Raw genomic sequence first — 17624 nt, 5'->3', positions numbered from 1 at the left:
GCAAATTATTGGTATTTTTTCTTCAAATATTTCTCCCTTTATCAAATGAGCTCCTTCTTTCTTTCTCTGAAACGTATTTTTTAAATATTGACATTTCCATTTCTATCTTCTCTATTTTTTCTCCTATAGTTGCAGTTTTTGTGTTTTGTGCTTTCTTCATATCTTAAAGTGTTCCTTGATCTGATATTTAAATTTATTAATTGACTATCAGCTTTATTTACATTGCTATTCAATTAAACTATTGAATTCTTTATTTTCACTCAGAATTTTCAAGCCAGATATTACCATGACCTCATCAGAATGCTTGTTATGCTAGTTTAAAAAGTGGTTGTTAATTTTTCATTTGGTATAAGTTGTTCCAATTGTGACTTTTTTATAAAAGTGATGCTACGTATGTATTTGTTTTGTTTGTTGGTAGGTTTTCTGTTAGCTCATATTCCTCTGGAATACTGAGGTCTTGGCTAATATGAATGAGGAAATATATGAAGCTTCAGAGTGTGTCTTGAATCCATTAGTTGGTTAGGGAAAGTAGGAATGGAGAGAAATGTGCTTCAGGGTGAATGCCCTCCTGTTGTTCAAATCTGAGCTCAACTAAGTCTTATTTGTATATGTTCCTCCACAGGTGACTGCCTTTCAGAGAATTCCTGTTATTATCTGCTCCAGGGACTAAGATTTTCCAAGAATTGCTTCTTGTTTATAGTTATGCATTCCTTGGGAATATGTAAGTAGGGCGCTAGGTATGCTCAGAGGTCTGTAGGTCTTCTTGCACATGTTGTCTGCTTGTAGTCCCCATGGAGGCTGCTTCTCCATCAACATTACACCCTCCAGCCCTGGTTGGCACTGAGAGGTGCTCTCCCTCTTTGCTTATATCTTGTAGTGACTCCAGATTCCATTGGAACTCCCAGGTATTGTGGGAGAAAGAAAAACAAAAAACTAAGTTTTCCCCAGTGTGATTTCACTCTAACATGTTGTCCTCATTCATTTAAGCTATTGTGCTCCTGAAACTAGGATGCCACAATATACTTTTTTCAAGGGTTTCTATAATTTTGTTTTTATAAAGTAAGGTGTATCTACAAGAGGAAAGTAGACTATTGGCCCACTAATTTAATAAGTCCCGAGGGCTAGTGAGGAAGGGGAAATATTATATAATTTCTAATATTGTGTTTTTCTATTACCTAGATATCATTTCACTTTACCCTGAGCTTTCTGTCAGTGTAGAGATCAATCATGAGTGATTATCAGGTTGAGAGCCATATGTCATATGTCTCATAGTTTTCAATGTGCTTGGATATTGAAGAAGCAGCATTGCTAATGGTTAAATGGAATGTAAATAACCACTGAGTGAACTCAGTGGAATCCCGATAGAAGGTCAGAAAGACAGGTAATTGCTGTGAGGTGGGATGATAAAGGCATAATAATGTAAGAATAATATTTACACACATGATACACATAAACAATATATGCATGATCCTTATGAGAACCCCTTAGCATAATAAGTTCTATTATTCCCTGTTTATAGATGATGAAACTGAGTTCCAGAAAACGCAATACAGTTTTGTATAGTGTTGAGATCACATTTGATAGCTAACAAGTACCAGAGCTGGGATTCAGACAGTTCTGACTCCAAAGCCATTGCTCTTTTGAGCTTGCCATAGCCCCTATTATGAAGGAAATTAATCTTAACAGTCTGTATACATGGTGGGTAAAATTGGCATTTACAAACATAAACGTAGTCACTTTATGTTATGTCCAATCAAATGAGCACATACATTGAAAGGAGAGGACTCTCACCATGGCAGTGATGTCCACTATTACTTGTATGTGCCAAAATAATGTTCCCTTCATGTTAGAGTATACATGATCAGAACTATCCTATGAGGTAAGATAGAGTGGGGTAATAGTGGCCCTTCCCAAAGAATGAAAGCTACTCTAACTCCAAATACATGGAGCATTTCCAAAGTGCAGTTAAGAAGATGAAAGTGTTTTAGATAAAATAATAGACTCAGGTAGGGAAACACAGCTCTGTAATTTACTTTCAGTATTGTCGGAGAGTTCCAGTATTACAAAGTTTCACGAGCAATGTTAGCCGGAATGTCAGAAGTCTAGTCTGCTTGTCTGACTGTAGCAAGCATCCTGCTGTGGAAGTGGAATGAGAACGCCTGAATTTCCAGCAGAAGTGCTCATAATGGAGCATACAGTTATGGCTTCACATGAAAAGTAATGTATGGTGCAAAAGATAACGGAGAGGAGTACAATACGATCTGCACGCATTCCTGGGTTTATAGCCAATCAAGTGGAGTATTAAAATCTGAGCACACTTAATTAAATGTCTCATTTTGAGTAGTGTGATGAATAAGGGTCATGAAATGGGTAGTGCTGAGAACTGAAAGTCAAATGCCCTAGACTTCATTCCAAACACCATCTTCAGTTCAGAGTTGGGATTGAGAGGTACAGATTCAAGCTTTTGCTCACTCACACCACACTGTGCCTCAGGTCCTGCAGCATAATCTCTAGGTTACTACCCTATCTTGTTGAACTCTACATGCAACTGAAAAATAACCTAGGCTTTCGGCTTTGAAGAGAAAAAGAGAAACCGAATACTCGGTTTATCAGGTGTAGAATGTCTTGTTTCTATCCTTTAAAATTCTTTTTCTACTTATTGTAAGAGCTTTCTAATCATCTGCCTTTCTTCAAAAAGCAAATTACAGGGCAGCCTGTGTGGCTCAGTGGTTTAGCACAGCCTTTGGCCCGGGGTGTGATCCCAGAGACCCAGGATCGAATCCCACATCAGGGAGCCTGCTTCTCCCTCTTCCTGTGTCTCTGCCTCTCTCTCTCTCTCTCTCTCTCTCTGTGTCATGAATAAATAAGATCTTTTTAAAAAAAAGGCAAATCACACATTTGTAAAGGTTGTTTTGTTAAGGAAACGGGAAGTCACTCTTGGTAACTGAAGTTGTTGTCTGCGAAGAATTGTGGGGAGGAATGTAGGAATTTGTTCTTTAAAGGGTCATTAGTATTGAGCTTTTTAATAACTTTGCAAATGCAACTATTTTGAATATTTGTTTGAATTCAAATGTTAGAGCTTCCAGAAAACTGAGCAAATATATGATCTTCCATTAATCTCATCTAGGTGTTAAGAAACTCATTTATTAAACCTGCAAGTTTCATTTATTAAAGGTCTGCCATTTTTAGAATTTCTGTGGGACTCTTAGTGTTTTTAATTTATATGTATCCTGGTTCTTATAGTCTTCAAAAGTTTCCCACAAAATTTAGAAGTTAACATAGTCTCATGAAGAGATTCTTAACACTGTAAGATAATTTAGGAAAACTGTCTCCTAAGTAAGGCATTCAGTAATCAAATGTGGAATCAAAACTATGTAATCAGAAATTACTTAGTACTCACTTTGTACAGGACAATGAGGGTGCTGCTGTGGATGATAAAGGAATTTAGAAGTGGAAATCTCAGTTCCCTCCCCCCTTCTTGCTGCCACAAGTACACTTCCTTCGCTATTATGTAAATATTCAAATAGTTCTAAGTGCTTTTAGAAATAAAACCTTTGCTTTTATAAAGGCAAAGAATAATCCCTTCCTCTTGTGAAGCACTTGACAATTTTCAAAGCACTTTTATATTCATGATCTCACTTCATAGGCACAGCAGACCTATAAAATAAGTAGGGCAGGTGTTACTACATACATATATTTTCCACCTTGGAACCTGAGGTGTAAAAAGATTGCTACTTTTCCAAAGACACAGCAAATAAGTGATGGAAAAGAGATTAGAACAAAAGTATTTAACTTCTAAAATGGTGTCCTTTTTACAACAGTACATAAAGGAGTCTGTTATTTGAGAGAAGACAGGAGAGAGAAGAGAGAAGGCTAAGAGGCACTAATCAGACAAAACTAACTACCAGCTTTTCTTGTCTCTAAATACTTCTCATACCATCCTGCCCACCTTTGATTGCTGTATTGTTCTTGTTCCAGATCCACTTATGTCTTATCGCATTTATAAAATTTTTTCAAATCACTGTAGACTCTACTTAGGGCACTTTGAATTTGATTAGCACTTTGGTGCTAATCAAAATGGAACAGTAATGGAACAAAATGGAAGCAGTAATCCCGCCTCTGTTGGTCCTTTGACTATATTTTGTATATTCTTTCAAGTTGTTATTTTATAGTTTCGTACCTCCATGATTAGATGATAAGCTTCCTGCAGACAAGTAGCAGAAAGCAAACCATTCTACTCTTTCTTTAAAACCTTTAGAGCTATACCGGTAGAAATACTCAGGAGGGAAAGTAGGTCTTTAAGAGGTGTCATCACCGAAGTAAAATAGAGTTTGCTTGATTTTATCCTGACCTGCTGCCTGTGTTTCCTAGTTGCATACACCTCACTATCACTTCAGGGTAGAGCTTACTCAAACATGGTAGCTACTAGCCATTTGTGCTTATTAAAACCTAAAATTTTTAAACAGATTTATTGAGGTGCAATTGACATAGTTTGCACAGAGTTAAAATGTACAACTGATAACTTTTGACATAAGTAGACACATGTGAAACCATCACCACATTCAAGGCAATGAACATATCCATTCCCCACAAAAGCTTCTTCATGCCATTTGTAATCTATCCCTCCCAACTCTCCAAGGCTGGTGCAGTGTGTCCACTCTATCTATATCCCAACAAGTTGCTGATTCTGGCTGATGGGGGTCCCTTGAACTTTTTTCCTTTCAGCCATACTTCTGAATACCCTGCAGTGTATGGGTGTGGGAATTAACCTACTCGATGCCCATCACCAAATTTATCACCCTATAAATTATGAAAACTGCTCGTCAGTGGCAGCCTTGCCTACCTTAGGCTGGGGCAGAAGACAGAGTTTCCTAAATAACCAGAGACTCAGGCTCCGAAAGGCCCTGCAGAACCTGTAGCCATCCCTGTGCTGCTTGTCACCAGGTGACCTTGCTTTCAAGGTCACTCTCACTCTGGATTAAATCTAATAGTATCCTATGGTTTAAAAAACAAATATAAAAACAGAAACAACCACAATACTGATCTACTTTTTAACATTTTAGATTAATTTGCATTTGCCAAAGTTTCATGTAAATGGAATCATATAGTGTCCACCCACTGGAGGGCAGGTGGCTGGCTTCTTTCCATAAACATAATTATTTTGAGCCTCATCTCCATTTTTGTGTGTCAGTAGTTCAGTCCTTATTGTTCCTTATTATATTGTATTCCATTATGTGAATCAACTATAATTTCTTTATCTAATCACTTCTTGGTAGATTATTGGGTTGTGTCAGTTTGGAGCTATTACAAATTATGTTGCTGTGAACATTCTTGTACAAGTCTTTGTATGACAAAATGCATCCATTTGGGGAGTGGGGGGTACTATCTCAGAGTGGAGTGGCTGGATTATATGGCACTTATATGCTTAACATTTTAATAAACTGCAATATTTTCCACTAGCATGATGCTGGTTTTGAGGATGAGATGGATGTATTAAGATAGTGTTAATTTCTTGCTTGTTATTGAAGATATTTATAATAATTTTTGGTGTCAAATGCTTTTTCAGCATCTACAGAGATACAACTTTTCTCCTTAGATCATTAGTAAGACATATTAATAGATTGGCCAATGTTGAATCATTTTTATGTCTTAGAAAAAATCCTTCTTAATCATTTTTTTTAATGTGAGGCTGGATTCTGTTTTTTGACATTGTACTTAAACACATAAGTAAGGTTGATGTTTGGAAATTTTGCTGTTGTAGGGCTTTAATAGTAATATTATACTTTTTTTTTATTTTATTTTTATTTTTATTTATTTATGATAGTCACAGAGAGAGAGAGAGGCAGAGACACAGGCAGAGGGAGAAGCAGGCTCCATGCACCGGAAGCCTGACGTGGGACTCGATCCCGGGTCTCCAGGATCGTGCCCTGGGCCAAAGGCAGGCGCTAAACCGCTGCACCACCCAGGGATCCCATATTATACTTTCATAAAAATAAATGGATAGATGTACTTTTCTGCCTATGTTCTGGAACATTTTATGTGCCATTAGTTTATCCCTCAAATGTGATACCAATAGAAGATACTGATTTTTCCCCCTATATTTTCTTCTTCAGATTTAGAAAGGATTCTAGTAAGAATTTCTCTATCTTCTGGGGTATTTTTGGTTAGGAACTGAAATCACTTGCTTCCATGTAGCTTAATTGTTAGGTCTGACGACCAAGACCACCTATGTAAACTGACTTTACTGTTGGTTCAAAAACCAGGAAGATAAAGTTAGAACTCAACAAATATTATTATATGTAACAATCTGTATCTTGAAAATAGAGGCTATGCCTTTTTTTCCTCCAAATTTTATGAACATCATAAACATTGAATTTTTATATGTGTATGTGTGTATATATATATATATACACAAATACACTATATATATACATACATTATGTATATATATATACACATACATATAATGCCACAGAGAAAACTTTGGTAGATTTTTTAAATAAGAAATATTAAAAATTGCATTTTTATTAAAAAATTAAATTAAATTAAAATTAGAACCAAAGCCAACAAGACCCCCTACCAAGAATCAGTATCTTACATATACTAAAATAATATAAATATTCAACTCTTGGGTCAAGTGAAAGTAGAAACTGGGTTTGTGAAATTACTAGAAAATAATGTATTAAAAGAATTAAATACAATAACCTATGGAATGCAGCTTTGGAAGTGCTCCAAAAAAAGCAAACAGCTTTGTAGCTAAAAACCAGAAAATAGTATAATGATAAAGAGATAAATAGGGATGCCTGGGTGGCTCAGTGGTTGAGCATCTGCCTTTGGTTTAGGTTGTGATCCTGGGGTCCTGGGATCAAGTCTCACATTGGGCTCCCCACAGGGAACCTGCTTCTCACTCTGTCTATGTCTCTGCCTCTCTCTGTGTGTCTCTCATGAATAAACAAAATTTTTAAAAATAATAATATATATACATATATGTATATATATGTATGTATAAATATATACATATAAATATATGACATGCAGTTTTACTTATATACAACAAATTACTATATCACATTATTTATGATATAATATGTAACAATTGTTTATATAATTAAAATACTTACCTTATTAATTATATTATTAATGTTTACATTTACTTCTTTTTTATAGACTCTATCTGGAGTAACAGCTGTGAAATAAAATTTCAGACCAGTACAATTCTCCCTATGTTTCTATTTTTCTTTTATTTCCCTTATATTTCATGTAATTTTTGCTTTATGTATGTTGCTGCTGTTATTTGCTGCAGTAGTTATCATAAGTTTGTATAAAATACCTTTTTTCCTGAGTGATGCTTTTTATGTGGATTCTAGTATTTATTTTTCAAATTTCTGTTTATTTATGACAATATTTCTTTGTATAACTTTGTCTTATCATTTCATCTTTATATTTTCCTTATAGCTTTGTTTTAGATAAGTCCTGTGAACATATCAGGGAGTTGGGGTTTTTTGATTATTAAAGGACTTTTGTTAGCAACTATTAATATGATCATAGACATTTTGTCCATTAATTATGTTGATAGCCTTCTAAAACACAAACTCACTGCTATATTCCTGGACTAAATCTAATATGTATATTCCTAAGTAAGATTGGTCTATCTCTACATTTCTGTTTTATACATTACTTTAATTACTTTTGTTAAGGTCTGGTGTCCTACTCATGGTGAGGTATAATTTATACAACATTGGGATTATCTGTTTTCCAATGGTTAGATAAAACAACTGTGAAACTTCGGTTCTAGGATAGCTTTCATTCTAGAATAACTTTTAGTATTAACTTTTCATTTATTTGTTGTTGTTTTGTTTCATCAACTTTCATTGTCCATCATTTTTATTATCTTTATACTGTCTTTTGACTTATGCATTGTATTTTTTCAAGACTCTTGGGATGAATTTATTGACATCCTTTAAAATTATAAATTTTGAAAATAGTTTTACATGTTTTCCTCTGGCTGTGGAAAAACAGCATTAAAAACAACATCATGTTTTAGCAGACATTTTGGGGTGTCTATGAAACACACATTCCTCCCTTATGCCCATTTAACCCAGTCAGGTAATCCTAATTAATGTAGTTAAACTATGGATCAAATTCACTTCAATTGTGTGTGGTTTGCAGTTGGGAATGTGACCAAATTTTGGGCAAGGAGATGTGAATGATTGTCTATTGGGGGACTTTGAGAAAGTTTTATTTGTTCTTACATAAACAGAAATGCTGAAAGAAATGGTCTCTTCATCTAATGGATGCTGGCACATATGAATACAATCCCTGGAAATAAAGCATATCTCTTGCAAACTTGGTAGTGAGAGAACTGAGAACCTTATAAACCAAGAATGGCATGGCAGATCAATCTGAAGAAGAAACACAGGGCCCTGATAATAGACTTGAACAGCTGAAATAATCCTTGAAGTGTCCCATCTCAGGATTCCTTATTTTAGGAGATTACCTTTAAAGCAATTTGATCCTAGGGCCTATGATACCTTTAACAAAATAATCATAACCAACATAGGAGAGTTTATTTGCCTTTCCATAATTTTCTAGACTGTAATTTGTTTTGTCTTTTCTTTGGCCCCAAGAAGCATTCAGACAAAAGTCCTTAATTTGTAAGAAATTAATATTTGAAGGATATTTTGTATTAAGAATTAAGTTAGATTTTGATCAGCAGTTATAGACTATAAATTTTTCTTTTTAAAAATGTTTTACTTATGGACAGAATGTCAATAATTATTGTAAATATGTCCTAAATACAAGGAGAAATGTCTTTTCTCTTCTTGTAGGATCTAGTGATGTACATATTGTATATTTGTGTATACCCACCCATAAAATGTAGTTTATTGTCTGTATTATTCTATGCCTCCATGCCCTCACTTATTTCTTGTCTATTATATCTGTGCAGTTCTTGATTGTGGTGTAATAAAATCTTCTCCCATAATTGCATTTTTATCAAGGTCAATGTGCATTTCTAATATTTTGCTTTATATATTTAGCTGCTATCTTCGTGGTGCATGCAACTTTATGACTTTTATATCTTCTTCATAAATTGTTCCTTTTATCTTTGTGTAATGTCCTTCAGTATCCTCTTCAGTACTTTTAGCCTTAAATCTACTTTCTTTTGTATTAACTCCAATACTCCTGCTTTATTTTGTTTGCATTTGCCTAGAATATTCTTCTTTTTGTTTTCAAACTTTTTATTATACTGTTTAAAGTATTTTTACAAACAATATATATAGCGAAAAATTTACATTTTATTAGTCTGAGATTTCTGGCTTCTTGAGGTGAATATGGAAACTGATACCGCACTATTTCATGTTACCACTTACTTAACTTTACTATGCTCTCATTTTATTTTTCCTCATTTTAAATTATTTCATTTAGTTACTATTCATTCTACTCCCCCCCCCGTTAAATTGGAAATTTGACTTATTTATTGACTATTCATTCCTGTTGTTGCTTTCCTCACTTTCCCTGCACTGTTAATCATGCTTATTTATACATTATTACATATAAAAATGCTATTTATTTTTTCCCTATCAAAATCGTCATCTCTTACAGGAAAACTTAGAATGCTTTCATTTCCCCCACTCCTTGATATGTTATAACTCCTGGGTTCGGCTGAAATAGTTTAATACTTTTATATAACTATATTATTACTATATTTTTCCTTGCATTCTGTCTTTTCTATTTCACAAATCCATATTTACTAATTACACTGAATGTAATAATCTATCATAATCAGTTTAGCTTTCACTATATTTATTGCAAAGCTCTTTGTCTATGAATTCCTGCTCATTTAATACTTCCTCTACATTGAGATTTCAGATTCGATTCATTTGGTGTTTAATGTTCCTCCTCAGGTCATTTCTTCTTATGGGAACTTGATGAATATATTCTCTGAAGTTTTGCATATTCACACTACATTTTTTTTTGATCCAATAGGTTAATGATTTCTTGGCTAGGACTAGGATTCTAAGTTCAAAGTCCTTTAACTCAATAGAGCAAAAATGATCTTTCCACTATCCCTATCAGTACACTTGTTATGTAAAGACTCAACTAATAAAGAATTTGGGCTCTGCAGACCAGTCTCTGTCTCTACTACTCAACTCTGTAGTTGTAGCACAAAGGCAATCACAGACAATGTATAAACAAGTAGGTGTTCTATGGGTCAGTAAAACTACAAAACAGGCAGCATTAGAATTTAGCCCATGGGCCATTGTTTGCCAACCGTATTTTAACTTCTACTCCAATGCTAGTCTGACTCATTTTACATTTGCAAGTATTCTGTTCTTTTTTTTTTTTTAAAGATTTATTTATTTACTTTAGAGAGAGAGAGAGAGAGAGAGCACACACAAGAAGGAGGAGGAATGGGAGGGGCAGAAGGAGAAGGGGAGAGAATCTTCAAGCAGAAGAGCAGGGAGCCTGATGCGGGGCTCAATCCCAAGACTCTGATGTCAATGACCTAAGGCAAAACCAAGAGTCAGTTGTTCAACCAACTGAGGCACCCAGGCACTCTGTATTCTGTTCTTTAACAAAGCAAAGAGTTTTTTACAAAATCTTTCTTTATTATCTGATTCAGAATATTGATTAGATATGGTAAGGAATGTGTCTTTTTTTTACTGCTGCTTTGAAATTAAGTGATATTTCAAACTGCACAATTTTTTTCAGTTATGATAACTATTTTCTATTATTTTGATAACCATTGTCTCTCTTCCCTGTTTAAGTTTTCTACTTTAATAATGGAAACTCTTATTATTGACATTTTAGGGCTCCTGAGTATCTGCCCTCCACATACCTTTTCTTTTCCTCATGCTTTCAATCATTTTTTTCCCTACATTTTCTTCTACTTGATCTTCTAGGTTATCCATTTATGGTTCGTATGAGTTATCTACGTCAGTGTAATGCTGCATAACAAATAAAATCAATCACAAAACTTCAGTGGCATATAATACACAGACACACGCACACATTTATTCAGCTCATAAGTCTGCAGTTCAGTAATTTAGGCTAGGCTCAGTTGGGTAGTTCCTCTGGTCTCACTTCTGTATGTCTAATGTTCATTTCTGAGGTGGCTGACCTAGGATGGCTAGAATGATTGGTGACTTACTCTGCTCTACATGCTACATTTTCCAAAAGGGCATGTGCTCACTGTAAAGGCAGAAGAGCCAAAACACAATTGCAATCACCTCAGCTGCTTGAGATCTTGATGCACAGCTGGCACATCATCACTCTCACTTCATTCTACTGGCCACCCAGAAGCTCAGCCTGGATTTCAATGGTGAGAAAATAGATGCTCCTTATTTTCTGAGAGGGACAAATGCATGCAATAAATGACATAAATACAGAAAAAAAGAACTGGGACATTAGTTTAATCAATTAACCACATGTCTCAACACTTAAATTTATCTACTGAATATTTTTACTGTGAACTACCACCCCCAGTCTTCTGGCAGACTTTTCATGTGTTTGTGTAATTGTTTAATTTTCTAATTGATTCTCCATTAATGCTTTATTTTTATTGTTTGATGTTCAAGAAAATGCCCATCTCTTGCAACAGTTTTAATATTTTTTTAAGCTGCCTGCTCTGGATTTTATAATTGTTTTTCTCTCCAGTTCCTGGTTGTTGATTTTTCCCCAGTGAGATTTGTATTCATTTTTTGGAGCCAGTGTCTGAAGAAGAAACACCATGAGTAGTGGGGGGAAATACAGTAATCTTGGTCTTTGTTGAGAAGTGATTTGCCGGATTACAATTTGCTATTCCCATGTGAAGACACCAAAGACTATGAATCTTCGCAGGGGCCACAGTTTTACATGGTCAACTCTCTCCAGGAATCAGAGTCAGTTGTCTGACCAAGAGTCTTTATTCCAGATTCCCGTGTGGCATGTCATAACTATTCAGATCTGGCACAGCTGGAAGCCAGCTTCCCCTTCTGGATATAGCCTGCCTCCAGAAGTTACCTGGATATATGAGGTGATTGGTACTTTCGTTGTTACTAGGGAAGGGGAGCAGCAGAGATGCATATTCTGGTCAACCTTAGAGGATCTCTTGAGTGACAGCATTTAACCACTGAATAACTGCTTCTTTGATTCCAGAGGAGAGAATACAACCAGACATCCCAAGAAAAGCCCAGTCACCAGAAACCCATGTCTTGGAAGGATCCACTCATGGGCTATTATTGCCCTTAACTAGTAGTTAAAACAGTTACTAGGAGGTCTACCAATTAAGGACAATGGCAAACCATTGTTGAGCCCATTTAGCAGATGTCCAGACCAAACATACCATTCACACATTGTTTTAAAAAAATAAAAAAAAATAATAATAATTACCTGGAATGGTTTTATTTGAACAATGTCCTAAGCATGCTCATCACAATTTTTTTTGTCAAGCAAACTATATCCCCATACCTCAACACTTCTCAGCCACCATTTACTGTTTTTCCAGTAGACAAATGCCTTTTTTGTGTGATTTCCTGGTTACAAAGAGATCAGTAACAAATAAGTATCTCTTTATATAAGAGAAAACAAAGGAAGTTTAGCTATAGGTTCTTTTGGTCATTCATTTTTACAGCTACTGTCATAACCATTACTGTTTACCTTTGATGATCATTTCTCAAAGTGTGCCTATTTTCTAATTATGACTCCACTATCTGCCAAAGGCTCATCTTACATGCATCTATCAGCTTGATGTCTTTTATTAATAATGGAAGAAGATAATCTTGATGCCTTATGTGAGAATTTGGTATGTTCACTATATCAAAGTAAATTTCAATATTTGACTCAGGATGAGTGTGGGCCAGAGAATTGATTCCAGCATCTGCCACACTCTTATACAGATCAAACTTTTCTATCACTGAAACTACTCAAAACTTAGATTCTATTCTAGTTTTTGTTTGTGAGGAGAGAAGTATGGTGGGGGGGAGATAATTGAGTTTTATCAATCAGTAGTGACATACCAATCAGAATTGTGTACATTTTTGTCTTTCACTTTATTGCAGAATCTCAAATGTGCTCCTTGATTTTCTTTGCCTCATCATCCACTGATGCTTCTGGTTTGGGCTTGCATCTTAGATTGATTTTCATGTTAATAGATAAATAGGGGTGTCTTCCATTGACTAGGTTCCTGACATAGTTTATTTTTTCTACTTATACTTTCATTCTTTGTGAAACAGGATCTACTGACCCAGTTTTGCCTTCCATGTTACCTGATATCAAACCAAGCTCAGTCTTTGGCTTGAAAATTCTGTATAATCATTGGCAGCCCATAAGAGTGTTATTCCACAATGTGACACATACTAGAATAGCAGTCACTATAACTTATAGATATTTGTATCTTTCAGTGTGCCTATCAAAAGTTGTGTGAATACTAGAAACTATTTAAATACTTATTGAATGCATTCAACTATTCTTCATGTATTTCTAGAGACAATACATATGTTTTTAAATTTTATTTTCAAAAGTTTACAATCATATTTACATATATTCACCAAAACACATTACCATTTGTAAATTATGATTTACTAATTATAGATGTAATTTGCTCTCAATACTAAAATTTTATTTTATTTTATTTTTTTAAAGATTTTATTTATTCGTGAGAGACACAGAGACAGAGAGAGAGAGGCAGAGACACAGGCAGAGGGAGAAGCAGGCTCCATGCAGGGAGCCCAACGTGGGACTTGATCCCGGGTCCCCAGGATCAGGCCCTGGGCTGAAGGTGGCACTAAACCGCTGAACCATCCTGGCTGTCCCTCAGTACTAAAATTTAAGTAGTTTCCATATTTATTTTTGTAACAGTTTGGTTTCTTGGATATTAAGGGTAATGTTGGAAATAGCATTTTCCAAAAATATTTCATTGTTTTCAGTGTAATTTAGAAACTTATTGACTTTATGTTTTAGCAGATAAATAATTTTTAAATATCTTCCATAGACATTTGAAAACAATATGTACTCTCCATTGGTAATCTCTATATTACTTATTTTTGTTGAATTAATCTGCCAAAAGTTAAAATTGTCATGATAAAATTATTTAATTTTTAAATATATTTCTCTTAGTTTTAAATAGAAATATGAAAATAATATACAGTTTTGATAATTTTCAGAAAAAGGTAAAATCATGACTCTCATACAAATATAAAACTGAGCATGTTTACTCATGATATGAAAGAAATGTTAAATTAGTTCAGAGGACAATAAATATCACAAATTTTATGTGGAGTAATATTGAGAATTGTTAATAGAGAAAACATTTTCTACAGGGGTAGAGTGGGGGGCATCAAAGACAATCACTAACAGGACAGCATTTATACATTCCTCAGTTAATTACAATTCACAAGAAGTTGCAAAATAGCTCAAAAGGCAGTGAACTGGACTAGAACCTGATAACTTGTAATCTGATAAAGATCATGTATAGTTTTCCATTGGAACATGTTATAACTTTGTTAACGTCTGTTAAGTAGAGCACAAGCTTTTTGACGATGAGCCAAAGTTCAATAAAAGACCACAAGAGATATTGCCTCCACAAGTCCTGAAGGAAGTGCATAACTTACCTTAAGAGGCCACACAGGGAGGTAAAGACAGGTTGCAGTCATAGAGAGAGCAGGACCTCAGAAATATGCCTTTATTTGAGTGCTTTGGGGTTCGAGTTATAGAGTGCTTTGGGGTTCCAGGCTAAGGCTGGATTGGTCATTTCAAGCCAAAGATAGGGGGACTTTGGTAAGCTCATCGAGATCTTATCAAAGGGGTGCTTAAGGGGAAGGTTCTGGGAGGCAGGAGAGACTGTTGATCACAAGAGCTGATCACAGGGAATTCATATCAGAAGCCTACATTTGCTTGTGATTTGTATGTGGCATTCACTTGTATGAAGGGACTGGTGTCAGTTTAAGGTCCCCACAGGCCACTTGGACAAACAAAATGAGTGCTGACACAGCCATACCATGGAGTAGCTTAGCTAAACTCTCAACAAAACACATTTTTTCCTACAATCTATTTTATTTTATTGTATTTTTTGTAAGACTTTATTTATTTATCTAAGAGAGAGAGCAGGAGCAAGGGGAGGGTCAGAGGGAGAAGCAGTCTCCCTGCAGAGCAGGGAGCCTGACCCAGACTCAGGGCTTGATCCCAGGATCCTGAGATCATGACCTGAACCAAAGGCAGATGCTTAACTGAGTGAGCCACCCAGGCACTCCTACAGTCTACCCATTTTAAACAAAAACATTTAAAAAAAATATTCTTGATCACAAAATAAGATTGATCTCATTAAGTTTGGCCTGGTTATTTATATAGGAGCAGCAAAAATGTGAATTTCCTATATGAGCTTTCTTAAATTTGCTTTGCTGAAAATTTTCATAAGGAATATCAGATTAAACTCTTAAAAGCCACCTGAGATAAGAAAATCAAGGCAAGTACTCACCACCAGCTTTCTCTGGCATCATTTAATAATTTGGGGACATTTCTCTCTTCTCCAGGTCCTCAATACGGTGAGTTTCCTATGCCTGCCAGGAGGGGACACTACTTACTCATCTGTAGGCTGGGGATCCTGTAAACCAGGCAGGCACCTGGTCACTTTTCCTATGATGGCTTTGTAAATAAACCTTAGTTCTTTAAATGTATTTGGTCATTTCTGATTAAATGAGCATGTTTTTCAAATATGGCATTCCTTGATTACATAACCAATGTTTCCAATCAGGTCCTACTAAAAAGGAAGACAGATATTTATTGAATCTATGCAAAAAGACCACATTGCCTTGAAAATAAAGATATTCAATAAGTATTTCCAAATTCTGAATGGCTTATAGTGGGAGAATATAATATCATTTACAAATGTTTTATTTCAGTTTACAAAGCAGTCTACAAAGTTGTAATGAGTTATACATAGCTTAAGAAGAAAGAGAAAGGGCTTACTTTTACATCCCTAAAATGGAATATTAAAACAATATCAGTATTCTAAACAAAACTGCAATTATCCCTCAGTCACTTAGTTCTATGTAATTAATTTTTGTTTCCCTGCCTCTTGGGTCAGCAGTCTCAGGAATTCAACTACTTCTCCACTAGAGCCCTAGAAGTCCTGACTCAACTCACTGATAGAGTCCCAATATTGTTAAAGCGACGCCATCAGAAGACTGTATTCAAACATAACCTTTTATAGTCCCTTTCCATTTTCTGAGATACCTTGTTTGTTGAAGATAAAGCGATCTGGTCTGTAATAGACGGTGCAAGCTTTCAGGAAAGCATCAGTATAAAACAAGCAAAAAATCTGCAGATGACAAAAATCTTAAAATGGTTGTGGTTAATTTATTGCTGATAATTTTCAAATGTGAAAGATCTGATGGGAGTTCATTACAAGACCAGTGCAACTGACAAGGGAATTTGTTTCCGTGGAATGCAAAACAAGGTAATAAAGTCAATTCCAAAAAAAAGTTTTAGAATAATTACATACTTAACCGTTAACTTTATTTCAAAGAAGACAGCATTACATCTAATTTATTAAAAAATGGTTGAAATATATACATTGCAGAGAAAACATATTATTATAACACATAATAATCCTGACATAATATACTACCACTATCCCAAGCACGTAGTAAGATTATACCTAGAATAGGTAAAAAGTAAAGAGTAAAGAAATTCACTATCTGAAGTGAGTTCGAAAGACCTATATTGTCTAGAAAAAAACTCTGTTTTCCTTTACTTCACACTACACTTCACTTCTGACACTAGATGTAATATGTGATTTGCACACACACATCAGGCAGTTCTTGGATACCACCTGGGTATTGTACAATTCAATTCCATTTTGACACTATCTACCTAGAGTTAACATCAGATCCCACACGTTAAAAGATCAGTCTCACAAGCCTACTCCCACTTCAGATACCAATTGCAAGTCCCAGGTTGTTACCTATACTTCTGATCTATCAGTCAGAAACCAGGGTTTCCATGAACCCCTCCATGGATTTGAAACACATGCCTATATACTGGTTTATTAGGATATAATAAAGGATATAGATGAACAACCAGATGAAGAGATATATAACATAAGGTATGGGGAAGGGGCATGGAGCTTCTGTGCCCTTTACCCAAGTGCCATCCTCCCAGCACCAACATGTGTTCAACAACCTGAAAGCTCCCTGAGCATTATTTTTGGGATTTTTATGGAGGCTTCATCTTATAGGCAAGACTGATTATTAAGTTTATTTCCAGCCTTTCTCCTCCATCCGGAGAATGGTGGTGTGTGGCTGAAAGTCTCAATTTTTTTGGGAGGTGTGTGAGGGAGGGGCAGAGGGATAGGGAGAGAGAGAATCTTAAGCAAGCTTCACACCCAGCACAGAGCTCTACATGCTGGGCGTGATCTCATGACCCCGAGATCATGACCTGAGCTGAAATCAAGTCAGCATTTAACTGACTGAGCCACCCAGGCATCCTTGAAAGTCCCAAGCTTCTAATCACAGCTTGGTTTTCCTAGTGACCAGTCCCCACACAAGAGCCCCCTAAGATTTGCCTCATTAGAATAAGAGATGCTGCTATCACCCAGGAAACTACAAGGGATTTGGGAATTGTGATAGATACTCCCATTGCTTATA

At 35.4% G+C, this 17624-nt stretch overlaps 1 long non-coding RNA gene across 1 annotated transcript; it reads left to right on the top strand.

Annotated features, from left to right (window-relative positions):
- The first annotated feature begins 10491 nt into the window (after positions 1–10491).
- On the top strand, positions 10492–13940 carry LOC111096899. Its single transcript, XR_005362440.1, has 3 exons — positions 10492–11323; positions 11915–12016; positions 13624–13940. It is a non-coding gene; the product is annotated as an uncharacterized LOC111096899 (long non-coding RNA).
- Positions 13941–17624: the final 3684 nt, after the last annotated feature.

Source organism: Canis lupus, chromosome 7, assembly GCF_011100685.1.
Source record: "Canis lupus familiaris isolate Mischka breed German Shepherd chromosome 7, alternate assembly UU_Cfam_GSD_1.0, whole genome shotgun sequence".
Lineage (NCBI taxonomy): Eukaryota > Metazoa > Chordata > Mammalia > Carnivora > Canidae > Canis > Canis lupus.
This window is presented reverse-complemented; position numbering and strand designations above follow the sequence as displayed.